The 25,804-nt window shown below is 50.4% G+C and overlaps 3 long non-coding RNA genes and 1 pseudogene across 4 annotated transcripts; 2 read left to right on the top strand and 2 right to left on the bottom strand.

Annotated features, from left to right (window-relative positions):
* The first annotated feature begins 1,374 nt into the window (after positions 1–1,374).
* LOC113927706 lies at positions 1,375–2,223 on the top strand. Its single transcript, XR_003521726.1, has 3 exons — positions 1,375–1,451; positions 1,823–1,973; positions 2,088–2,223. It is a non-coding gene; the product is annotated as an uncharacterized LOC113927706 (long non-coding RNA).
* Positions 2,224–3,748: 1,525 nt separating this feature from the next.
* On the bottom strand, positions 3,749–7,743 carry LOC113939069. Of its 2 annotated transcripts, none has more exons than XR_003525120.2 (4): positions 5,465–7,743; positions 5,044–5,257; positions 4,444–4,531; positions 3,749–4,338 (listed from the first exon to the last, which is right to left on the bottom strand). It is a non-coding gene; the product is annotated as an uncharacterized LOC113939069 (long non-coding RNA). The 2 variants fall into 2 exon arrangements; XR_003525122.2 differs by having other exon boundaries at positions 5,847–7,743.
* An 8,570-nt stretch (positions 7,744–16,313) lies between these two features.
* On the bottom strand, positions 16,314–23,447 carry LOC113939061. Its single transcript, XR_003525119.2, has 3 exons — positions 23,314–23,447; positions 21,943–22,284; positions 16,314–21,156 (listed from the first exon to the last, which is right to left on the bottom strand). It is a non-coding gene; the product is annotated as an uncharacterized LOC113939061 (long non-coding RNA).
* A 658-nt stretch (positions 23,448–24,105) lies between these two features.
* LOC113939051 lies at positions 24,106–25,470 on the top strand (annotated as a pseudogene).
* Positions 25,471–25,804: the final 334 nt, after the last annotated feature.

Below are 25,804 nucleotides of genomic sequence, written 5' to 3'. Positions count from 1 at the left end.
TTCTTTGTCTTGGCTCTTTTCCACAATATAATGCCTTTTGTTAAAATGGTGCCTAAGCCCCCAAGTCTAACTACTTCTTTGGGTTTTCACTTTTCTGTGAAACCCCCGTGGACATAAAATTAAAAATAAAATGTGTATGCTTTTTCTCCTATTAATCTGTCTTTTGTCAGTTTAATTTACACCCCCCCCCCCATCGACGAACCTAAGAGGGTTGAGGAAGTGTTCCTCCCCTACGCGGTCCATGCTCCCTTCTCAGACACAACCCTGTGCTGACCAAGGAGTCACTTGATTGAGCACACTCTCTCACGTACTCTCTACCTTCCAGCCAGGTGATCTTTTTAAAATGAACACATTACTTTCTCTTTTAAGATCTTTTTATGGCCTCTCAATGCACTTAGAGAAAACGCAACCACCACTTAGTGACCTGCCTTTTGCTCCCCAACACCCCCCCCCCCCCCGGCAACTCCTGTGACCACAGTGGACCACAAGCTGCCCCTTCCTCAGTTCTGGCCCTTTCTTGCTTCGTGGCTTTGGATGTGCAGCTCTGTCTGCTGGATGCATCCTCCACCATCTCTGCAAGGCTCAGCATCCTCCCCATTAAAAGTAGGTATTATTCTTTATCACGGCAGCTCCTGTCTTCCTCCTCTGCCAGTTCACCATGTTTCCCCTACCAGACTGCAACTGATTTCCCTTGGAGGAATTACCTGTCCCCCATAATATGGTGTCAACCCACATGCCCCACCTTCCCAAAGGATGTGGCAAAAGCCCAGCCAATCAGACTCTCCTCTCTGGAATTTGACCCCTGACAGTCTGGCATTTGAATTTTCAACAACAACAAAACAGTTGGAGCAGATTTATTTCAAAGCTGGCGCCCTGAGGGAATGCCCCTTAGCTGTTGTTCTTTCGACAATCTGTCCCCCTGGCTGCCCCCCACCCCCTCTCCCCTCATTCCTGCCCATCCCCCTCCCTTCTTTACACCCCCCCCCCCCCCCCCGCCTTTTCCTTCTGTTCTAAAGAGTTTTCCCTTCTCTCCCCTAGCCCCCCCCTCCTCATCAATCTAGCTGCCTGAATTTCTGTTCTTGGCACTCAAAGAACCTGCTGACACCCTGCACCACTTCCCTGACCCCCTCTGGACCCCCTCCTCCCCCCCATTTATCCAGAGCTCTTTATAAATATTTGATGAAGGAATGAACAAAGACTAATAATGAATGTGTGGCACTTTTCAAGGGGGGAAGACGCACTGAAAGGAGTGGGAGTGAGACCTTTCAAGAAAAGCACAAACAGCATAACTGTTAATTGCATCATGTACTTTTGGCTTTGTTTGTGCTGCTTCCTTGGGCATAGACACGTGGTTTCTAGGAGCCGGCTGGGAGGGCTGAATAAACTCGGTACCGTAAATTCCTCTGCACTGAAACATTCCATCTAACCACCCTCACCACTGGGCGATAGCGGTAAAAATATGGGATTTTTCTTTTATTTATTCCGATGAAAGGGAAATTTTACTTGATGAGGGCCACTTTCTCATAATTTTCTTTTTTTTTTAATATTTTTTTTTTAATTTTTTATTTGAGAGACAGAATGAGATAGAGAGAGTACATGAGAGGGGGTAGGGTCAGAGGGAGAAGCAGACTCCCTGCTCAGCAGGGAGCCCGATGTGGGACTCGATCCCGGGACTCCAGGGTCATGACCTGAGCCGAAGGCAGTCGCTTAACCAACTGAGCCACCCAGGCGCCCTCTCATAATTTTCTAAATGTTGGAGACCGGTCTGTTTCACCTCTTGACCTCATGTGTTGTTAAACTGATTCTTTTCTCTTTCCCACAGTGAAGTGTTGCTGCATTCCAGTGACCAACAGGAAGATGTGGAAGTGAGTGCTGACCTGCACCTGCCGGGCAGGAGGGAAACAGGCACATCCACAAGGAGCTGAAGGTGTCCGTCCCCAGACTCCATGAGGGCCACCAACTCCCAGTGCCCGGTACGCTGCAAAAGCTCAATAAATACATGTTCGATGGCTGGATCTAGTTACTGGTGTTTTTGTTAAAAGGCTAACATTGCAATAAAGCAACTTCTTTTTTCCCCCTTGTTTCAGACATAAACTAGAGTGATGGAATTCGGAGTTGGAAGATCATCTCCTCCAAGTGTCCATCTAAAGATGAATTCCCTCTAGATCTTTTTGGCATTTCTGCGCAGCTCTGGATTTGGGCAGTTTTCCCTTACATGAAGCCAAAGACCATATTGCGAGTGTAGACAAAACGAGTCTACACTTTAACATGCGGTCAGTCCTCAACTATTTGGAGGCATTCCATCCTTTTCTCTGGGACCAGCCCCCCAGGGTCTCAGACTAAAATAACCTTAGCCCCCCTCCCTCGCCCAACTCACTGTTTCAACTACACTCCAGCCCCTTTACCAAAGACCCCCTTCCGTCTATTCTCCAAAACCGGGGTCTCCAGCGTTGAGTCCTGACACTTCTTCCCCAATCACTCTAAAGGTTCTCCCATCTTACTCACGCCCAAGACTTTAAACATCTTCAGTCACCTAATGTTTTCCAGATTTACACATATGGCCCTGATACCTGGTCCCCACGCCAGACCCTCATCTTCAGTCAGCTCTTTGGCCCTTCCCTCGGACGTCACACCACCTCACACTCTACCTGTTCCCACCTGGACCCTCTCTCAGTGAGCAGCACCCCCTTCACCTGCTGCTCAGACACAAACCTGGGAGTCCCGCTGCTTTCTCCCTTTTCCCTCCTCTCCTCAATCAATTAATCACCAAGGCTTAGTGCTTATTTCTCCACGACTGCTCAAAACCCTCCTACTCTCTGCCTCCCCTGCCATCACTCTAGTGCAAGAATTTCTCCCCTGAGCAGTTATAGGAACCGCCCCTCACTCCTTTCAAAAAACTCATTGATGACTTCCCACGGGACCTAGAATAAAACCAAAATATGAGCCACCCTCCCTGACTCTTCACCCTCATTCTCCGAGTCTGTACCCTGTGATCACGACTGTCTACCACTCTGGCCTTATTTTGGCTCTTTGGGAAAACCAATCTCTTTCTACCACAGAGCCTTTGCGTAGGCTGTCTGGGTCCCCTCCTCCCAGGCCTCCTGCTTCCCTGAGCCCCTTGGTGTTTTCTTATAACACCATTAACAAGAAATGTATATATATATATATATATACACATATATACGTATGTATATACGCATATATATATACATATATACACACACACACACATATATATGAGTACTTACTTATACATATTTTATACATATTTTTCTGTATGCCTGTCCCCGCACTAGATTCTAAATTCCATGCAGACAGGAATCCGGTCCGTTATCTTTCTCCCATGTCATTCCCAGCACCTAGGAAAGCTCTTGGCACATATTAGGTGTTTGATATGTGTTTGCTGAGTGAACACGCTGATGATTCAAGTACACATTTCCTGCCAGTCTCTCCCCGGTGGCCCATGGGACTAAGTAGCTCTAACGACTCAAAACCCACCTCATTATCTCTCTCCCCAGTCTGTTTCACCTCGTGTAACCTGGGTCTCAGTGAACGGCCCCATGACCCTGGGGGCCACCATCACCCCCATATCCAGAGTCAAGCCAAGTCTCTTGTCCATTCTGTATCCTTAATAACTTGTATTTCCGTGCCAAACTTTTAAAAAAGATTTTATTTATTTATTTGAGAGAGAGAGAGAGAGCACGAGTGGGGAGGAGGAGGCAGAGGAAGAGCGAGGGAGAAGCAGACTCCCCGCCCAGCAGGGAGCCCGATGTGGGGCTCCATCCCGGGACCCTGGGATCATGACCTGAGCCGAAGGCGGACGCTTAACTGACTGAGCCACCCAGGCGCCCCTCTGTGCCAAACTTTCTGCCCTTACCACTCTGAAGGTTTTGTTCAACGCACAGACCTCACACCTGGTTGCCTTTGTAGTTTCTGATCCTGGGAAGCCCTCCTTCCAACAATGCTGTCTGCACCCTGGCAGCAAAGCACCATCCCTAACTTCCCTATGAAAATATTGCTCCTTTCTTTGTCCCTGGTTGGGGAGACATCTCTCTGTCCCACTCACCCCCTCTCCAAGAGAGGGTCAGCTTCCCCTACCAGTGGGTTTGTGAGAAGGGATTGCGCCCCTTCCCACACCAGCCATGCCCTGCTCCTTGGTGCCTGCAGCTTTCTAACTTAGGGATGGATTGGCAGGTCCACTTGGCTAGGAAACCAGCAAGGCCACGTCAGGTTCTGGGATATCCTCTTTGTTCAGGAATAAAGATGATGCTTTGATCTCCACCCGCGGACCCCTGTCCCAAGGGCACCATCCTAGTGCCTAGCCCCGGGACAGCGAACCTGAAACATAAGATAAAAGGTATGAAGCACTTAGAAGAGCGTCTGGCATGGAGGTTCTTCAGAAATATCAGGTAAGGTAAACTTGATGGGGAAGGGGACTATTACCAGCCCCGGTAAACCTCAGCAGTCCTGCCAAGCCCCGACTCCAGGGACTCACACATCAAGCCAGGCGAGGTGTTCGTCCAGAGTAAAGCTGTGCACTCAAACGGGAGGGAAAGGAGAGCACTTCATGAGCAAGCCCCAGACCACACCATGATCCCGCAAACCCGAGTGGTGCTGCCGAGAACTGGCGCCCAGTCTCTGCGGGGGCTGCTTTCATTTCCGGCCTGCAACCCACTTACTCTGCACTGAGGGCCGCTGCTCGCTGGGGCGGTGACTCAAAGCCTTGTCATCTTCCCATCAGTTTCTTCTTCTTCCCCCTCCGCCTCCTCCCCTTCCTCCCTCCTCCCCCTCCTCCTCTTCCTGTACCTTCCCCCCCTTGTCCTCTCTCCCCTCTCCAAATCCCAGACCTGCCAGGTCTACCTCTGCACGATTCCTAAACTGTCTCCTCCCCGCACTGCTCCTGCCTGCTCGCTTCTCTGGAGGATTTATCCCCAGTTCCCAGCTGTATGGCTCCCAACCACCCCTCCCCCACTCTGCAGCCAGAGGCTTCCTTGCTCTTGTCATCCCCAACTTGGAAACCCCTTGACAGCTCCCACTGCTCACAGAATAAAGTCCAGACATGTTCCTCATCCGCTCCTTTTTCAGCTTCTGGTCTTCTCAGCCTCCCCCAAGGCCCATCAAGCACGGGGGGTTGGGGACGCAGACCCATGAACCTTCCCATCCCTCCACAGGCTGTGCCGTCTGCAGACTTCTCCTTTCCTAAAAGGTAGCACACCCGTCCGCCGGATCCTTGGCTCGAAATGGCAAAACTGACCGGCTGATTTAGACAGAAAGACAATTTGGGAAGGGTATTGTATAGAGCAGCAACCACAGGAAGGCTCAGAACCAAACTTTAAAACAACCAGGATGTCCCACACCTTGGGCCAGGTCATTTTCAGGATCCCAGGCTCGTGCCATGGTCACATGTCGCCACAGCCGGGGAAGGGTCTACGATCACTGTAACTTGCTGTGGATCGGTACTTACTTGGAAATAAAAAGTTTTAACCAAAGAAAGACAAGCCGGAGCCAGGCAGGGATGAGGCAGGGGTGCGGGCCCACGCTGTGCATGCCCGGTGCCATCCGAGAGCATCGGATCAGCCACATCCAGGTCTCCGATCCACGCCCCAGCTACAGGGGAGGAGGCAGTCTCGTCCCTCACGCGTCTGTCCAGACAGGTGAGGTCTGTTCCCACCAAGGCTCCCCACTAGGCAGTTGAAATCAATGACGGGAAGCCAAAGACCAGGGCACAGTCCTCTCTTCTGGGGAAGCGTGCGGCCCCCTGGTCCGGAGAGTTTGCATATCTTTATCACAGCCGCTCTACAACAGCCGGGTCACCATTCATGTCACGAATATTAACAAGCACCTACCTGGGCCAGCCGCGCAGGGGACACTGCAGACAGCAAAGCGGGCAGGACTCTTGCTGTAAGAGTCCTGGCTGTTCTCCCGGTTTCTTCCCTCTGTGCCCGATGGTATCCCTTCCACACAAAAGTGCAGAAACACTATGCGACAGGAGGCATCCTGCTTCCCTGGGGCTCCCGTGGCTCCGGCAACACTGCTCCGTTGTCTGTTGGGACCCCCCCCAGGTGTCCCGCCCTCATCATTTTCTGTTTCCCTTTTGACTGTGCTGTGCATTCCTGAGATTACGCTCAGAGGCCCCTACCTTGTATTTGCCCATGGGTAGGTAACTTTCCTTCCTTTTTAGGTACCCGCTCTTAAACATCTCAGCTCCCTCCCTGGAACGATGTCCATTTCCCCCTCTTTGGAAAGTTGTTTGTTGGAAGCACTCTGAACCCATCTCCCCTTTTGAGATGCACGTCTTAGAATCACGGGACTTCTCCACGCCCTTTGAGATCTCCCACGCTGATGATCAGAAAATACGCCTAACTCTGTGTTATCCTTCTCAGATACCATGAATCTTAAAATCACACAGTCGGCTGCTTCCAGGTTTCTGTCATGTCTATTTGGCTAATCGTCCCTCCATAAGGTGGCCATTCCTGGGAGTAGTTCTTTTGAGACATGAAATTGTTAATAAGTCAAGAATTTGTCAAAGGCCTCACGATCTAATTTCCACTTAGTGGCAAAATGGCCTTCTTAAAACGTGAAGCAGATCACGTCACCCCCTTGTTGAATGCCCTGAAAGCCCCTGCCTGCCCTCCTCACCAAGCTCATCCTGCACCACTCCTCCTGTGTTCTTTCCACTCCTTGAATATCTCCAACCTTTCCCTGCCCCAGGACCTTTGCACCTGCTGTGTCCTCTCTCCTTTGCTTAGCTAGCTTCTTCTCTTTCCTTTAGGTCTCAGGGTGGATTTTGCAACCTCCAGGAGGTTTCCTCTAATTACCCTTCCCTCCTTAGGTCCCTCTCAGTTATTCTCCACCTTAACCCCTTGCTTATTGAGTGCCAAGGTGCAATTACAGTATTTCTCAGTCCGTTAACTTGTTTGGTTTTGGTTCCGGTTTTTGCTTGCTTACTGCCATTGGAAGGCCAGGTTTGGGGGGACAGGGACTATGACATCTGTCTCAGTTCATCACTGTGTCCCCAGCACCCATCCCAGTGCCTGGCCAATGACTGATGCTCAGTAAACTTGGGTGAAAGGGGTGGTGGTGAAAGAATCTGATTTTTGTGCAGATGCTTCCAGTGGATGTCTCACTTCTAGACTCTGCTCTCTGCCCGTTTGCAGAGCTCGGCTGGAAACAGGATGGAATTTCTCCTGGGTCCAGATGGCCTTCCGTATGCTGTGACGACAGCTAACTTCTGTCCTCCTCTTAGCTCCACCCTAAGTCCCTCTTTGTCCCATGTCCCTCAGACGTACAGCCAGGCCTCCCCATTTGGGATGGAGCCCTGCCTACTTCATTCTGCGAGATCCCGCTTCCGGGGCCACAAGTATCACTTCTGCCGGTCTTAACTTTCCCCCGGTGAATCATCGGGTACTTCCTGGCCTCCCGTTCTTTCTCCGTCACCCCGCCGTCCTGCACAGCAACCCAAAGCACTGGTTCTTGGGAGTTTTTCTCCCTCCTCTGCAATATTCAGCTGACAGCGGGCTCGCTATGCCGCCAGTCCTCGGGCAAACCCATTCTGCCCCTGGCCCGTGTGTCCCACTTCCAGCTAAGAGCCTCCGGGGTCTGGAATCTTGAGACCTGCAAGATCCAGGGAGTCAGAATTCAAATAACAATTCATCTCTCTCCGGGCGCCTGGGCGGCTCAGTCGGTGAAGCGACTGCCTTCGGCTCGGGTCATGATCCCGGGGTCCTGGGATCGAGCCCCGCGTCGGGCTCCCTGCTCCGCGGGGAGCCTGCTTCTCCCTCTCCCGCTCCCCCCTGCTTGTGTTCCCTCCCTCGCTGTGTCGCTGTCAAATAAATAAATAAAAAACCTTAAAAAAAAATTCATCTCTCTCGTTTTCTTTTTCAACTATTCCGCGTCAGCGGGAAGAGATTGGGAAACCTCTCTGCTGCCTCCTTCGGTGTTGGGCCAGGGACCCCAGTCTCCTGAGGGTGCTGCTGGGTGGCCAGCGCAGCAGGCCGGGGGTGGGGGGCTGGGCAGCCACTCCAGGTAAGGCTGGGGGAGACCACACATCTCCCATGGCCGCGTCAGGTCCAGGGGGCCCAGCCACGCCCCTTTGCTGGGAGTACCCCACCCCCGTGACTCATCCCTCTCTCCCAGACAGCTTCCCCGCTTCTCCGGAAGACATGGTTTCTCCCCGGGGCCTTCCCACCCCCACCCAGCTCTACTCGGGTTTTGACTCCTTGAGCGTCCTATTGTTCTGTGAGCACGTGTGGCCCGGCCCTGCTCTCTGCCCAAGGCCCAGGTGCCACACCAGGACCAGCACACACCTTCCCGGAGCCCCAGCCAGCAGCTATGCTTTCTCCTCCGTTCCGTGTCCCAGTCCCCCGCTTTGATCCCGTCCTGGGTTCAGAGGGCTTGACTGCTTACTTCCTCCATTCCCACTGGAGTGTAAGGCTGGATCCATTTAGACACAGAAGCCTGAGGTCAGGACCATTTCTGCCCCCTGTGTTCCCCAAGGCCCAGTACCAGGCACCATCCCGGCACAGTGTAGGCTCTCCGATCTCCGTCGAATGAATGAAGACACTACTTCTGCGAACGCTTCATCCCCCTTGGGGAAGCCAAAATTCATCCTGGATGGTTTCGTCTGCTCTCTGGGCTTGATGACCAGCTTGCATCTGCTGCTGCGTTCAACCAGAAGGATGCACACTGCTTGTTGCCGGTCCCCGGGACTGCCAGGCCTTGGTGTCTGGGATGGGAGTGGAATCCCCAGCGGGGTTCTGATCGTCCATGGCTGTGAGGTGATGCACATGACGAACCTGCTTGGGTGCTGGGTACAGCAAATCGAGGCAGGTGCCATGTCTACAACAATGAGGAGGAGGAAGAAGAAGAGGAGGAGGAGGCTGACAAAGGGGACGGTGATGACCAAGGTCAAGGTGAGGACCCTCCCTGGCTTACCGCTGAGCTGAACTGTGTCTATTTCCCAGGCTTGGGTTCATCCCCACCCCATCCTGAGGAAGCGTTAAGCCACTTCCTTCTCACACTTTCATATTTTCTCCTACCCAGGATCAGAAATAAAGGCTTGGCTCCTATCAGCAAATGACGACCAATCAGCACAGCCAACGAGAGCAGCCAGGCAGTGAATGGCCCGGCAAACGGGAAGAAAACCCTCCAAGGAAGAAAAGCATTCACATTTCTTTTGTTTTCGATTTGTAAATCCCTGCAGTCAGGACCTCTTATCTGTTTGTCTCCGCACTCAGGAAATGGGTATTCTTGGGCTTCTGGGGAGGATACAGATAGGTCTAGAAAGAATGTCCAAATGGCCCCACGCAACAACAATAAATGGGATGTTTCTTTCCCCCAATTATTTATCATATGATAAAATCTGATGGATCAGATTATATTATGGAACCACCCATCTTAATGCCTCGAATTAGAAAATATTGTAAGGGAGGAAAAAACTTTCTTCGTCCCTCTTAAGTTCCATGCCTGGGGCCTGTGAATTAGGCTGACAAAAGCCAGACTAGCAGGAAACAGGTGTACCAATTTTATTTGACAGAATAGCTTCATTTTCATGTGAGCAGAGGTCTTCATAGAAAAGAAATGAAGACCCAAAGAAGCACTTATACTTTGGGAACTTAAATACCCTTTTAACAAAGGGGGATAGAATGAGAAGTGACAAGGCAAAGGAAGAGGTCTGTGGGCTTCTAGGGATGGCGAATGTGGGAAGATAAACGTGCAGGGGGAAAACTAATGAAGACAAGGGTTATTTAGTAAGGTTGCGTTTATGTAGACTCAGGTCAGCACCCTCCCCATCCCTGGTGATACGGGTTGTTCTTCCCTTCCTGGTAGGAGGGAGGGGGGAACATCTTCACAGGGAAGTATAGGCCCTACTTTCAGGCAGAGAGCAGGAGGGCAGAATGAATTTCCTGTGTCTGCTTTTTCTCCTTTGCCTTCAGCTCAAAATAATCTTCATGGCAAAGTAGCATGTTTGGGGGTGGCATATTTTAATCCCCTTTAATGTTTTAAAATAAATTTAATTATGTTACCCTCCAAACTGTATAGAAACCCAAAGGAGAGGAAAATAGAATCTTGGGGCGCCTGGGTGGCTCAGTCGTTAAGCGTCTGCCTTCGGCTCAGGTCGTGATCCCCGGGTCCCGGGATCGAGTCCCGCATTGGGCTCCCTGCTCCGCGGGAAGCCTGCTTCTCCCTCTCCCACTCCCCCTGCTTGTGTTCCTTCTCTCGTGTCTCTCTCTGTCAAATACATAAATAAAATCTTTAAAAAAAAAGAAAATAGAATCTTGCCGCCCTGGAGACACGAGATTTACTCAGGAAACAAAGAAGGATCGTTCAAATCAACATTAAGTTACTAACAGAGAAACGAGGGCAACTAAAATCATGGCAAGAATGTTTTTCTCTTACACAAATTAAATGTTTTCCCTCTGATCTTTCTTGTGCAGCGACACTTCTTTTTTATATAATGTGTATGTCAATGATTATATACTTCAAACCGGTGAGGTTGAAACCGATTATGGTTGATGTGACTCATTATTTAGAAGAGGGTAAATCATTCAAAAGGAAGAGTATCTTATTTGTAGGTTTCCTAAAAAGCTTGGTCTTAGCATCCCTGTGAACGGAGGCGATGGGGTTCCCTGACCTTCCAGGAGCCTGGACCACATCACGCCTCTGCTCAGCCCCAGGGTAGGATGACTGGGCTCTTGCCAACTCGAGCACAAATGCCCAGGCCTGCCTTCCCCTCTTGAATTACGCACAACGCCCAAGGTAAGGGAGTTACTGCTCTGGGCAGAGAGGATTAACTTCAGATCCAATCACCTTCCAAAGACACTCATTAATTTCAGGGGAGGCTAAGACTGACACTCGTCCATGTCCAGGATCAGGGTGACTGTACTCAGAATCTTCCCTCCCCAAAGCCCCATGTTCTACAAAATTACATTTTAAACATACTCTTCCCATCGCCCGAAGTATAACGGTAAGAAAATGGAATTAATTTCATTATCTATGAGCAAAATCACAGAAGACCATACAGTTAAAAGTTGAGGGTTATATTTACTATAACATTTAAAAGTAGTTTTCTTTTGGCTCTTCGGAGCTTTATAACTTTCATAGCTATTTACCGAATAACTCTTTAAATTTACAAAGCATCAAGGAGTGAAGTCAGGAGAAGAAAACATTGTCTTAAACAACCCAAAGTTCAAGTCAGATTTTCGAATGGGTGTTGCCTACCGTCCTGAGGATGGGTCAGTGTCTTAGATCGTGACAAAGTACCCACAGAGAGGAAGCTTTTAGTAAGTACCCAGCTGACTGACATAGCCATTCTCCTTCGGGGTAGAAATTAAGAGGGGTAATCACCCAAAGCTAGCGATCCGTGAGCCCCAGTGGTCCCCCAGGCAGGGGGCGCCTGGGTGGCTCAGTCAGTTAAGCACCTGCCTTCGGCTCAGGTCATGATCCCGGGGTCCTGGGATCGAGCCCCGCATCGGGCTCCCTGCTCAGCGGGGAGGCTGCTTCTCCCTCTCCCACTCCCCCTGCTTGTGTTCCCTCTCTCGTGTGTCTCTCTCTGTCAAATAAATGAAAAATCTAAAAAAAAAAAAAGGTGTCCAGCCTGAAGGTGGTCCTAGTGGGACCATTTTAGGCAGTGTAAGTGGTTTCTGCCTCAACTCTGGCTTTTAAAGGCTCTTGCCCTTTGCACATCCATCCATCCATCCGAAAACAAAACACACAGAGGGTGCCCCGGGGCTGCTCATCCGGAAACAGGGGTCCCTCCTGCCACCAGAATCTCTGCCTGGGACCATGGGTCTGTAAACTCTCCACTCCCCACCACCACGGACCCATTTTCTGGAGGGTAAAAGCAAAGTCAAACAAAAGAGCATTATACTCTGATCCTTTCTTTTTGAACTCAACTGCTGGGGTTTTACAGTTTAGAGCTGAATGAGGGCGACTTCAGCCAAATCCGGCTTGTTTCAGAATAAATGTAAAATAAATTCAGAGGGCCGTGACTCAAGAGAGATAACAGACCATCCAGCTGCTCTGAGCAAATGTTAAAGAACCAAGATGGGGTGTATTCAGCTCTGAGTTGTGCCTCAAGGCCCAGAGTCCCGAAAGTACCTTGAAAGTCTCCACCAGACCCGAGCAGGCTGGTTATATGGTGGAGGCACCTGAGCGCTCAAGTCCAAATCCAGAGTTTTTTGCCAGAACTGTCTTCCAGGACTCCAGGTTCATGCCCTCTCTGGGCAACCCCTGGGAAATTTCTCTAAGTCACTGTGATTAATACATGGAAAGGGCCGGCAAGTGGCGGCTTTGAAACCCATTCTTATGTCACACCTTGTCTTTTTTCTATCTCTAAAATGGCTTTTTGGGGTGTCTGGGTGGCTCACCATCCCGGGATGGCGCCCCACCTGGGGGTCCCTGCTCAATGGGGAGGCTGCTTCTCCCTTTGCCCCTGGCCCTGCTTGTTTTCTCTCTCTCACTCTGCTCTCTCTCTCAAATAAATAAAAGCTTTAAAAACAAATAAATAAAATGGATTTTTCCGGGGCAGACAGCAAGGCCCTTCAAATGTCAGGACGGAGAAGGAGCAGCTCCTTGCGGGGCACCATCCCACCATCGCACCCTACTGGGGGTAACTGGGTGCCACCTAGTAAACTTCTCTATTCTCTCTGTCAAGTGGGGATCCATGCTGCCGCCCTGAGCCCTCAAGAAACAGGAGTTATGTCTGAGCTTTAGGAGGAATCCAAAGCTAAATCTTTCCTCAAGTCTGATACTGCTCCGCGCTCAGAGGCGTTCATCACCTAAGCGAGGATGGGGCTGGGCTGATTTTGCACCCGGAGTGGGGACCCAGGGAGACACGGCTTGTGGAAATTTAAGTGCGCAGCGTGAGTGGCCACGACGTCGCCTTCTCCCCTTGCTCGGGGTCTCCCACTGCACCGCCCCCCCCCCCCCCCCCCCCCCCCGCCGCCCAACACTGAACTTGGGTCAGTCCCTCTTCTCGGCCCCTAGGGACTCCCCCAGGTCACAGACAGTCCTGGAAGGTCCAACAAATCCTGTCGCTGGGTCAGGTGGCAGGAAAGCCAGGGTTCACTCCAGATCTGCCGCCGCTCAGACTAGCACTTGCAGAAGGCTCAAGTTCAGGAGTTGAGTAAAAATAAACACCGGCTATAAATAAGCCGGTAAATTTCTTCAAGGCACAAGCTCGACAAGGAGAAGGTGCCACCGCACAAGTGCTCACTTGAAAAATTCTCGACGCGTAAAAATAACTTTGATAACCGCGCGAAGACGCCTGGCTCAGGGGAAAGGAATGGGCCCCGCGCCCCAGCCCGCTTCCCGCGCGGAGACGCGCGGGCCCCCCAGCCGCGCGCGGCCGGGCGGGGTGGGAGGGGGGGGCGGCGTGGGGGGCGCGGGGGGCGGGGCGGTGGGGACGCGGGGGCGGACCCGGGCGGCGGGGGCGGTGCCGCGTGACTCACTGCTGGGCTGCGCCTTAAAAGGGCCAGCGCTTCCGGAGGCGGGAAGAGGGGAGGCCATGGTCAGGGGGCAAATGGCCCCAACCTCCGCCTTCTTTGCTGTCACTCTTAAGGGTGGCCGACCTTCCAGTCTGATCCAAATTTTCACCCCTCCCCCTTTCTCCTCTCCTCCTTCCTCCTCCCCCTCTCTCCTCCTCCGTCCACCCCTCCTCCCTCCCCTCTCCCTTGCTTCCCCCTTCCTCTTCTCCTCCCCCTGCCCCGCGTCTGTCCCCCCTCCGTTCTTTCCCAGCCTTCACCCTCTCAGTTCGGGGCAGTTGTTTCAGCCATAAAATATGCTCAAGCACCTACTCCTTCTCCCCATCGCCACCTTTAAAAAAGTCTCACCCCTCAATGGTCAGCGCACTCCTTTTTCTCTTCATCCTTAAACTCCTCCAAAGTTCGGTCCCCACGCACTAACCGATGCCTGGCCTGTGCCCCGCACTCTCCTCAACGTATTCTTTTTAAAACAAGGAGATCTTTATCATTTTAAACTTAAAGAAGTCTCAAGAATATTACAAAGAACCCCCCCAAACCCTTCGACCAGATTCACCACTCTTGAACATTTTCTACGTTCTTCCTCTCTCTCTCTATATTTTTTCTAAACCATTTGCAAGTAAGTCGCAGACATCATGTCTCCTTATCCCTAAATACTTGGCTGTGTTTTTACTAAGGACAAGGACGTGATCGGCAGAGTTAGCAAAAGAAAGACTCTTTTAGGGATGCCCAGTGACTTCAGAGCTGCCCAGCCCAGTGGCCTGGCAATGTTCATTGGGCTTGACCTTTCTGCCCCTTGGTCTCTGTCTCTCGGTCTCTCAGTCCCCTGATACTCCCCTTTCATGGGCTCCTTTCCTGGTTCCCCTCAGAGGTGGGTCTCACCAGGGTCCAGCTTTCTGTCTCATTTTGCAGACTGTCCCTGGAGGGGCCCATGGACTCCCACGAGGTCAGCTGTCACCCATATTCAAGAGCCCCAAATCTTCAGCCTGAGCCCCCCCCCCCCCATCTTCTACTTGAACGGCCACAGCTTTCCAGGAACTGATGTCTGAATCCCTCATGGTCCTCCTACTCAGCGCAGTACACCGGACAGGTCAAAGAGCTGGAGTCACTGCCCCTGTTCCGCCCCCTCCCCCACACTCCCTGCGCAGGGCCCTCCAGGCCTCTGAAATCTGTGTCCAGTTGCTAGTCACACACCCTGGCCTCCTTCTTCTGCCTTTCTGGCATCTCCTTCCTTCCTTCCTGCAAACTCCACTTCCCAGAGCCCCTCGCCCACCCATAGTCCCTGCTTGGTTTTGGAAGCTGTCTTTCATCGAATCCCTGCCTTGATGGAGATCACTGCCCCCCAAGCTTCTTCCACCGGGTTCCCAAGGGGGAATTCTTGGGTCCCTGAAAAGGTATTCAAATGTCAGGGGAGTGGTGGGAATTTTCTGGGAAGAGGCTTATAACTTAATTTTCCAGAAGAATCTGTGGCTTCTACCCCCCCAAATAAGAGAAGGCTGCTTGCAGAGGTTCAAATTCCTTATGGGATTTGAGACCATTTACTCTGGGCTCAATCCAGCTTCCCCAACTCTGTTCCCAGTGCTTCCCAAACTTGCTGGCCACAAGAATGACCCGAGGCACTGGGTAATAATTCAGATCCATCCCTTGGCCCCTCCCCTGCGGATTCTGATTGAGAAAGCCTGGTGGTGGTGGTGGGTGGGGGTGGAGGGAGCCCCAGGAATCTGTATTTAGCAAGGAGGACCTTCTACTGGGGAAGCACTGGGCTATAGTCAGCCAAGGGCCTTCCTGTCTCCATACCTTTGCATACAGTGCGCTTCTCTTGGAAATTTGCGCCCACTCTCCCCTGCCCCCCCCCCCCCCGGAACTGATAAATTTCCATTTATCCTTCAGTGTCCAGCACAAATGTCAGCACCTCGGGCAAAGTCTTCCCTGATCATGCTTGAGCTGGTGAGGTCAAGACAAAGCTGCTATAATGAAGGGGCCCCAGATGCACCGGTTTAACTGAGAGCTGTTTCAGCTTTCCGGAGACAGCCGGATGGACGGGCCGGCAGGGAGACTGAGCTCCCCTGTCCCACCCTTCGTGTTAATGTTACGTTCCAGGGCGTTCGACGCATCCCTGGTTGCAGCAAGGTCCCTGCCAAGGCTGTCAGCCCAGAGAAGGGGAAGGGGAGCGTGAGGGGCCGTGCCCCATGTTTGAAGGCCCTACCAGCAAGTGGCCCAACTGACTGGAGCTCACCTTGGCCAGAGTTTGGTCAAATCGCCCCGCCAGCTGCAGAGGAGGCCAGGAAACGTAGTTTTTAGCAGAGTGGGCCTTGTTGCCTGCCGTTTGCTCTCTGAGAGACCTGAAGCAAACATTTATTAGGCACTTACTGTGTGCCAGGCACTAAGAGGGCCACCATCCTACATCACCTTTTCAAAATCTTCATAAGTATTTAACCAACAGTAGGACAGCTAGGAAAGGGCTTAGGTGGAATCCAGACCCCCTAGGCATGTTCCACTGAAGTCCTCACCCTTGGGTGACTTAGATTCTTTTCTTTTCTCTCTCTTTTTTAAAGATTTATTTATTTGCCAGATAGAGAGAGAGATTGAGCACAAGCTGAGGGAGAGGGAGAAGCAGACTCCCCCCTCCCGGCCAGCAGGGAGCCCGACTTGGGGCCTGATCCCAGGACGTTAGGATCATGACCCAAGCTGAAGACAGACACTTAACCGACTGAGCCACCTAGGCGCCCCTCTTTTTTTTTTTTTAACAGATTTATTTATTTATGAGAGAAATAGAGTGCGTGCACTGGGGTGGGGGAGGGGCAGAGGGCGAGGGGAAAGAAGCAGACTCCACAGAGCGCGACGTGGGGCTTGAACTCACAACCCTGAGATCATGACCTGAGCCAAAACCAAGAGTCAGACGCTCAACCGACTGAGCCACCCAGGGGCCCCAATTTAGGATTATTTTCTTTGCATGTCTGCCTCTTTCCCCTGACCCCCATGAGGATATGCTTAATAAATGTTGGGCTAAGTGGTCAGAGTGGAATTTTTAAGTTAGCTCATGAAAATGACATAATATCACCTCATTGGCTGTTTTTGTTTATTCCCCTATGTCCCCTGAGTGAGAATTAGCTCTCAAGCCCTATAAGAGGTCGGGCAGAGTCTGGACGCCGACCCTAGGGATATGACATGGGATTAGATGAATCCCAGGACCCTTGTAATCCTAGCGTGCTCTATTTCTCTGCTCCTCAACCGCAGTAGCTGAGAGTGTATTCGTTCTTCCACTCGGCCAACCTGGGCTAAGTGCTTCCCTGTCCGGCTAGTGAGCACTGAGTCATGTCCTAAGGAGGCCTCTGCAACATGGATCCTGGGAGGAAAAGATGGGTAGTAAACATGTCAACAAGAAAATAAACAACAACAACGCAGACAGAGATAAGAGCTAGGAAGAACCTGGACCAGGCCAAGATGAGAAGTGTGTGCCTGCGGACCAGGGAGGGCCTCTCTGAGCAGGTGGCAATTCAGTAGAGACCTTTATGAGGGAAGGGACAGCTAGGAAGAGCTTTCCTCCAGGGGGACCAAGCCCAGGGCTGGTGTGTCCGAGGTTCCCAAAAGAAGCCAGGGAGGCAGAGCAACTGGGGAGAGACAGAAGACAAGTCAGGGCGGGAGGCACAGGGCTGCACAGAACCTGTTCTAATGGGCTGATAGGTTTCACTGTGCTATGAGCAATTCTACCTAGATTGTTGGACAATTGTCCCAGCAGCTGCCTAGAAGGTGGAATCGGGACACGTGATGGGAAGATCTTTGGCCAGTCCTCCAGCTTCAAGTGGGGTGATGGCAGTGGAGAAGAGAGGTGGGGTGTCTGTGTCCTGTAGGTGGCCCACAGGCCTTGCTAAGAGAGCTTCTGTCTAGGTAACCAATGTCTCCTCATCTCTTATGTATTAGCGCATAGTCATTACACTTCCTGGAATAAAGGAATCCCAACACTGGACCTCTGTGGTGGTCAGTGTGACCTCCTACCTCCTACCCAGGTGCTCTAAGGCTGCATCTCATCTTTGACTTTGCAGATAATACTCATGGTTGAGCTCATCACATTGGCCTTAATCACTCTTTGGGTAGTAATCACTAGAGATAATCATGGACATGGGTCCTGTTTCCATCAAGCTCAATCCCATTGGAGAGACAGATGATGAACAAATAAATCTAAAATGACACCTGGGTGGAGAGGTACACAATGCCAGGAGGACACATGAGGGGGGCTTTGACCCACCCCGGACAGTCAAGGAAAGCTTTGAGGAAGGACTACAGGAGCTGAAACTGGGAGGGAGGAGTGGGGTGGGGGTGGATAGCATGTGGACAGAGTCAATAGCACGTGCAAAGGCTCTGGGGCGTGAAGAACAGTGTTCCTCCCAAGAACCTTTATTGAGCGGATACCGAAGAAGGTAAGCTGGGGACAAGAGTGGGTGGGTTTGTACTGGAAGACCGGAGGCATTCCCTTACCATCCTTGGATCGTCTGTGAGGATGAGAAAGCAGGTCCGAGCTTTGGAAAGCAAAGAGGATTTGATACAGGCATTTGAGAAACAACATTCCCAAACTCTTCCTGATTTGAAGGAGAGCTATGTCGTTAAAAATGCATATTTAACCTAGAGATGGTAAGTTTTATTTGAAGCTAATTGTTTATATGAATGACCCAAGTTCTTTTGAAATCTCCCTACTAGCCCCCAATTAAGATAGCATATAAAATCAGTCTAGCATTATAAGCACCCAGGGCACTGACATCCTTGGATAAGATTCCCAAATAAAGGGAAAGGAGAAGGAGGAATGTCCCAGACACCTATCCAGCTACGGTTTTATTCTTGTGAAAATTTCAAGGCAGTCCAAAGTCGGCCTCAAACTATTCAAAGTCGGTTCAAAGGAGAGTTTTGGTATCTCTAGATGCAGGGAAATTGCCTACTAAATTTTTCTTTATTAAAAAAAAGAAAGTGGCTCATTAGGCTAGGGAGAATGAGTTACCCACTACAATATAGAAGACACTCTCGGCATTATTTTTTTTTTCCTTTTACTCTTAACTTGGAGCACCTAAAAGAAAGTAAGCCCAACTTCCCACCCAACCCTGCCCTGCTTTTTAAAGGAGTTCCCTGGGGAGAGATTGCTGCTTTGAAAAACCCATGAAGCGCCTGCCAGTTAGAAAAATGTTTCTACAACCTGAAGCAGTATGTGTGTAAAAGCAAAACGAAAACACAAGCAAAAAACTGGAGGGAGGGAAATGGTTAAACACATATTGCTTTAAAATTAAAATAATTTTCCCTCAATAAAAAAATAACTGGGGCCTGGAAAAAAAAAAAACAAGCAGAGTCAGGGCACAAATATTAAGATTTTTTTTCGATGGAGAAGAATGGGGGCAGGCGGGTGGCATCACTGCTCAGTTTCGGATTTATCCCGAGGAAATAACTTGAATGAGTAAGGCGAGTTACATATACCCTGATGCTCCTTGTTTCATTATTTGCAAGATTTTAAAGAAGTTAGACTTGATTCTGGGGAGAATGGGAGCAGAGTGTTATGTGTGAGTCAAATGGTCCAAAGGCATTCGGGGTCCGCAAAGGTGTGGAGGATGGGTTAGGAGTAGGGGGGTGGTAGGTTGGGTCGTGGTGAGTTGGTCTGGATAAGAGCTAAGGAAGGCCTAAGGCTGTAGCCTCAAGGTTAGAGAGGAGAGGTTAGTCAATGAGATAGTTAAAGGATCCGCTACGCGTGCATACGCAGGGGAGGGAAAGATTCTGGAATGATACTCAGTTTGGGTGGATGGTGGTGTAACTGAGGAGGTTGGGGAGAACAGGTGAATGAGTCTGGTGTCTGTCTGTCTGTCTGTCTGGTTGGGCGCTGGAGTGAAGAGTAGGCAGTTCTGGGGTACCCAAGTTTGAACTATCCACAGAATAGCCAGGGGCAGATGTCCAGGGGAAGGTGAGGGAAGATGTGGGTCTGGGCTGAGAGAGGAAGGTGGCTGGAGACAGAGAACAATAAATAAACGTTTCCCATAAGAAACGTAAGGTCATCAGTGGCTTCCTCCTTTCTTTATCTTGGTCTTCATCCTGCTGGGACTTTCAGAGTAGCCGATACTGTTGAGTCTCTTCTGGAAGGTCTCTCCTCCACGAGCCCGTGAACACGCACGTTCTTCACCTTTCCTTACTTCCACACTTGTTTTTTTTCCTTTTCATTTGAAAAGTTATTTAAGAGGAAATATTTTTCCCCAAGGAATCCAATTTTCCTGTAGGAAAAAAAGCCTAGGAAATACAGATCATTGAAAAGAAAACTTCAAGTCACGAAGCATTTTGGTGTATATCCTTCCAACTCTTAACCTTCACGCGCCACCTGCTAATTGGCTGGGTTTCCTCCGCATCACACACGGTCAGTGCACACTCTTCCAATGATCATTTATCACAGTTAAAACTGAATAATTATTTGCATTGATACTTCTCTTAAAAGCCGAGTCGTTTAATGAATGTTTTCCTATAAACGCACTTTTTATCCAAATGAGACCAATTGGTCGGTAATGCTTTATAGTGTATTTTCCTCGTGCATTAATGCATCATGAGCACTCTTCACATACTCATGCCAATTTGCAGGAGCCATTTTGCTGCTACCTAGTTTTGAATTGAACTGTATGGCTGAGCCCAAATCTGTCTCAATCCCTTACTGTTGGATATTTGAGTATTTCCAGTTTTTCTCTAATCTCCTGCTTTCAACATCTTTATACAGAAGTCTTCCCCTGCTTCTTTGATTATCTCCTAAAAATGGAATTGTCGGGTCCAAAAAATATGCCAAATGTTCAGCTTTTGATGCAGGTCCGCAAATTGTCTTCCAAAAAGCCTACCAATTTACACCTCTATTTCTTTGCTTTATTAAAACTTTTTTTCCTATCACAAAAATAGTGCATATTCACTATAGACAGAATACAGATAAGCAACTAGAGAGATGTAAGGAGCCTAGAATCCCGGGATACAACTTTGTAACCCCTCTTGGGCGAATCCGTCCTGTATTTGTCTAATAGATGCCCTTGGGAAGCTGACTTTGGCTGGAGGTACAAGGTCACTATTACTGTCTGTGTGGCCTTAGGTGAGCTACTTATGTCCCCAGGCTTCTGTTACTCACCTGGAAAGAAAAGATAGCAGTGGGAGCATGCACAGGTGGTCATAAGGATGCATGACAAGCATCTGGCCCAGCGCCTGGCATGTTCTAAACTCTCAAGCCATGCTCCTATAATTCCGTTTGCACCTTGCTTTCCTACCCTGCTTATACGTACAAACATCTTCCCTTTGTACCACGTGGACACTTCTAGCTCTGATCTTTGACATAAACCTTGGCCCAGTAGCTCCAATTACAGATGGTCAACACCACCCATGGTATTTTGCTGGTGTCAAGTTTTCCTTTGGTTCCCAGCCAAACTAGTTCCAAGGTCCTCCTCCCACTTGCCTGTCCCCGACTTACCCACTGCCATCTGTCCTCCGTGGTGCCCAGGCAGAAACCACCGGAACATCCTCTCCTCCTCCCACAGTTTACTGGGTTTCGACTCCGTCATTCCACTATGCTGGGTATGACTGGAGTCAGAAAGACCTGGGTTGAACTCATGGCACTGTTGCTCCCATACTGCTTCCCTCTTGGGAGCCTCAGCTTCTTCATCTGGAAGATGGGGTGATAGTCGACCTGATAGGTAAAGTAAAATAGCAGGTGCTTAGCCTCTCCAAAGGGGGAGGAGCATCATTATCATCCTTATCACCCTCTGATGTTCTCTGGCCTTCGCTATGGATCAGGCGCAGCTCCAGCCCACTTACAGCCCTGATATGGCCTCCAAACCCATACCCACCTTCAGCCTTTCCCAGGCGGAATTTCACTGGTCGCCACCAGGACGACCTCTCCATGTTATGTGTGGAGTGTGTCACTCCGCTCAAGACTCACCATGGCTCACAGTCACCAGCAAACTAAAGCCTGAATTGTCCTAGCACGGTTTCCGCCACCCCGTGTCTGCTTCCAGCCTGGGCACTCCTCTGCCCGCACCCCACCCAGCCTGGTGTCCAGCTCTCCGTCTCTGCATCAGCCTTCCATCTGTCTGTCTTCTCACTTTCCCACCTCTCTGTGATGGTCCCACCGCTGGGCCAACACCGCGTCCCCCACCATCCCCAGCCTGGCTCAAACATGCCTCCTGGAATCGGTCTTCTCTGACCAGCCTCCTGGAGCATTCTACTCCCCTGCCCGCAGCCCCACACGTCGTGTGCCCTTCCCTGCGTGACGTGGAGGGCGACACTGGGCCCTTCTTGACAGCAGATGCCCTTTTTGTTCACCTCTGCATCCACCACCCCTGCCTCACCGGAGCTCCCTCCACAAACCCTCAATATTTGTTTGTTAACTGCACTGTTAATAAATAACATTCCTCTGGGATTTAGATGCACAAAAGTTTACCCACAGGCCAAAGGTTTTACAGAGATCATTTACCTGTCCTGTGACTTACTCTGAGATGAAAAGGACAAAGAATGGCCAAGACCGCATCGCCCCCCACGGGAGCTTTTGTGTCCATAGACGCCCCGCACACGTGCTCTGTGACGCCTGCGTGCAGTGGCTGTCTTAGTGCGGGGTTTCATGCTTGTGGGGTGAGCATGGAACGTACATCACGTCTGTCTTTCTGATCCCCGCGAGGCAAGAGAGCAGTCGTAAGGAGGCTTGCCCACTCGCCCTCTGGGGCAGGATAAGAGCCGATCCACAAAGGGCAGGGTGGGGCTCAGCACTCCAGCCTTTCTTTCCCAGAGGCATGTAAGTTTCAAGTAAATCTGTTTCTTCCTGTTGAGAAAGATGATGCAATGCGTCTAGAAAGGAAGTGGGGAGTTGCCTACTACTACAAGCTAAGGAATGTCACGTCGCTGGAGTGTTCTTCACATTCCCAGAAGTATGCCTTGGTTGAAAAGGAGGTGGGTGACTCAGTGTTGCCCTGGCTTTCGACAGATTAACCGCGGAGCCCCAGCAGTGTTAACGAGGACAGGCTGGTGGAAAGTGCAGTTATTGTGAGCTGCCAAGACCACGGGCGGCGTGTCCCTGCGTCCGGGGGCTGCTGTGGCCCTGGGCGTGTGGGGCCGAACCCAGTAAACATAGTACAGTTGTCTTAAAGCTGGAGTAAGGGGCCCTCCTCGGTCTACCTTGCATTCATTTAACTCCAGCTATCTCGATGTGCCTGACCAAACTCCCTGAATTCAGTCACGGTTCTGACTATTTGCTTTGCAGAATTGGGGGTGTGTGTCAGGTGTGGGGGGGGGTATCTATCCTTAGAACAGGTTCCGGTAATATGATTCCTCTCTTCTTTTCGGAGAAATTGGAGCTTTATTCTAACTTGGCTATTCCTTCCCGGTCTCCATATTTCCTCCCTCCCTCATTCTCCAGGTGAAACCTTTTTTCTAGTAGAAGGACCTAGAAAATTATTTCAAGGGCAAGAATTTGGCAACTGTCCCTGAAAACAAAGCACATGCTTTGCAGGGGTTTTATGATGTTCCTGAGAGTAGCCACCTGTTCCTTCCCACCCACCTCCGGGCACCTGGCCACAGGGCTAATGAGCCGTGAGACAGGACCAGTCGTCAGCTTGCACTGCAGAGGCTCTGGGCTTTTCAGGGGCCTCCTCTGAGCCACAGTCCCCATGCACCCCATCTGCATCCTGCCAGCCCGTCGGCAGTCACTGTTCCAAGGCCAATAGCCAGAAGCAGTGCTGAGTTGTGGACGCCTCCCAGGCTCTGTTTACAAACTTCTATTTCCAAACAACATATTTACCCACCTGGAAGAGAGAAAACTCAGATTTCCCAAGGTTGTGAATAAGAACCTCACCTCCACCAAAGGCAAAGAAGTGCAACACCAGCTCTGAAGAATCCTTGAGATGCCACCAAACAAAGACTAGTGATGAGAGGCCAGGAAGGAGGCAGTCTCCTAAACTCACGATCTCGGAAACTGTCCGCTCCGTGACTCAGTGCTTTTTGTCCGTGTGGCTGCTACGCAGATGAACAGACAGCCCTTCTGTATCACCCACCTCGGGGGGTGGATACGAGGCAGTGACATGGAGGCCAGAGGCCAAACGCTTGGAGCTGGACAGACCGGGAATGGCTTCCAGCTCCCCATTTTCTGGTTGTCAGTCGGAGCCCGTTATTTAGCCTCTCTGGTTTGGCTCTCTGCACCTGAAGACTTAGAAATAATAACAGCACCCATCTCAGGACATAATAACGCCCTAATTTTGTGAAGGGCCCACAACGGTGCCTGGCACACACATCACGATGCTTGGCAAATAAATAGATGCCAAGATTCCCTCCCTGGGGAACACTTATTATCAGGTGGTGCTTTTCGGTGTGGGGTTCTCCATCCTAGGGCTTCGTGGCCTTGAGTCTTGCTCCAGGGAGTCTCAGGGTTAAATCCCACAGCTCTACCAGAACCGAGTGTTAAGCACCGACTGAGCCCAGCAAAGAGCAAGGGAAGTCAGAGTCCAGCTGAGACTCAGAAGGTACAGAACGGAAAGTCTGCCATCAAAGATGCCGTCCTGGGGAACTTTCCAGAACGCTCGGTGAGACGCGGAGGAGCGGCGGCTGCCCGAGCTGCGCCCAGCAACGCGCTCCTTCCCGCTCCCCCACACCGGCCTCGGCCCTCTCACCGGCTGTAGAAAATGGTGAAAGAAACCACTTACTATGATGTTTTGGGGGGTCAAACCCAATGCCACCCAAGAGGAATTGAAAAAGGCCTACAGGAAACTGGCCTTGAAGTACCACCCTGATAAGAAACCAAATGAAGGAGAGAAGTTTAAACAGATTTCTCAAGCTTACGGAGTACTCTCTGATGCAAAGAAAAGGGAATCATATGACAAAGGAGGAGAACAGGCAATTGAAGAAGGTGGAGCTGGTGGTGGTTTTGGCTCCCCCATGGACATCTTTGGTATGTTTTTTGGAGGAGGAGGAAGGAGGCAGAGAGAAAGGAGAGGTAAAAATGTTGTGCATCAGCTCTCAGTCACCTTAGAAGATTTATATAATGGTGCAACACCAAAACTAGCTCTGCAAAAGAATGTGATTTGTGATAAATGTGAAGGCCGAGGTGGTAAGAAAGGAGCAGTCGAATGTTGTCCCAATTGCCGAGGTACTGGAATGCAAATAAGAATTCATCAGATAGGACCTGGAATGGTTCAGCAAATTCCGTCTGTGTGCGTGGAGTGCCAGGGCCATGGGGGACGGATCAGTCCCAAAGACAGAGGTAAAAGCTGCAATGGGAGGAAGATAGTCCGAGAGAAGAAGATTCTAGAAGTTCATATTGGTAAAGGCATGAGGGACAGCCAGAAGACAACATTCCATGGTGAAGGAGACCAAGAACCAGGACTGGAACCGGGAGATATTATCATTGTTTTAGATCAGAAGGACCACGCTGTTTTTACTCGGCGAGGAGCAGACCTCTTCATGTGTATGGACATACAGCTGGTTGAAGCACTGTGTGGCTTTCAAAAGCCAATATCTACTCTTGACAACCGAACCATCGTCATCACCTCTCACCCAGGTCAAATTGTCAAGCATGGAGATATCAAGTGTGTGCTAAATGAAGGCATGCCAATTTATCGTAGACCATATGAGAAGGGTCGCCTAATCATTGAATTTAAGGTAAACTTTCCTGAGAATGGCTTTCTCTCTCCTGATAAACTTTCTTTGCTGGAAAAACTCCTACCTGAGAGGAAGGAAGTAGAAGAGACTGATGAAATGGACCAGGTAGAACTGGTGGACTTTGATCCAGATCAGGAAAGATGGCGCCATTACAATGGGGAAGCCTATGAGGATGATGAACATCGTCCCAGGCGTGGTGTTCAGTGTCAGACCTCTTAATGGGGCCAGTGAATAACACTGCTGGCATTTCATATGCAGTAGTGAATGAGTGAAGGACTATAATCATAGCTCACTACTTGCTATTATTTTTGTTTTAATATTCAACTATAGTAGTGTTTTAAATGAAGAATAAACTCAAATATAAAAGCTCAAAAAAAAAAAAAAAAAAGATGCCGTCCTGAATGGCAAAGCATATATGTACAGAGTGAAAGATTCAGAGGGTGGGGAAGGGGCAGTTTGCAGCCCCTTCCCCACATCCCAGAAGAGTGTGCCTTCTAAGGGGAGATCAGCTTCAAGAAACTGTATTATTCACCTCTTCCAAACACCTGCTGGGACAGAGTCCGCACCAAATCTGTCATCCCCTGGGTCACGATGGGCAGGAGCTGGAGATCCCCCAGGAAAGGCTGTAGCCAAAGGCTGTAGGGAAGAAAGGTGGACACTTTAAACTTGCATCCCCACCCGACCTGAGCCTG

The sequence above is a fragment of the Zalophus californianus genome, chromosome 4 (genome assembly GCF_009762305.2).
Source record: "Zalophus californianus isolate mZalCal1 chromosome 4, mZalCal1.pri.v2, whole genome shotgun sequence".
Lineage (NCBI taxonomy): Eukaryota > Metazoa > Chordata > Mammalia > Carnivora > Otariidae > Zalophus > Zalophus californianus.
This window is presented reverse-complemented; position numbering and strand designations above follow the sequence as displayed.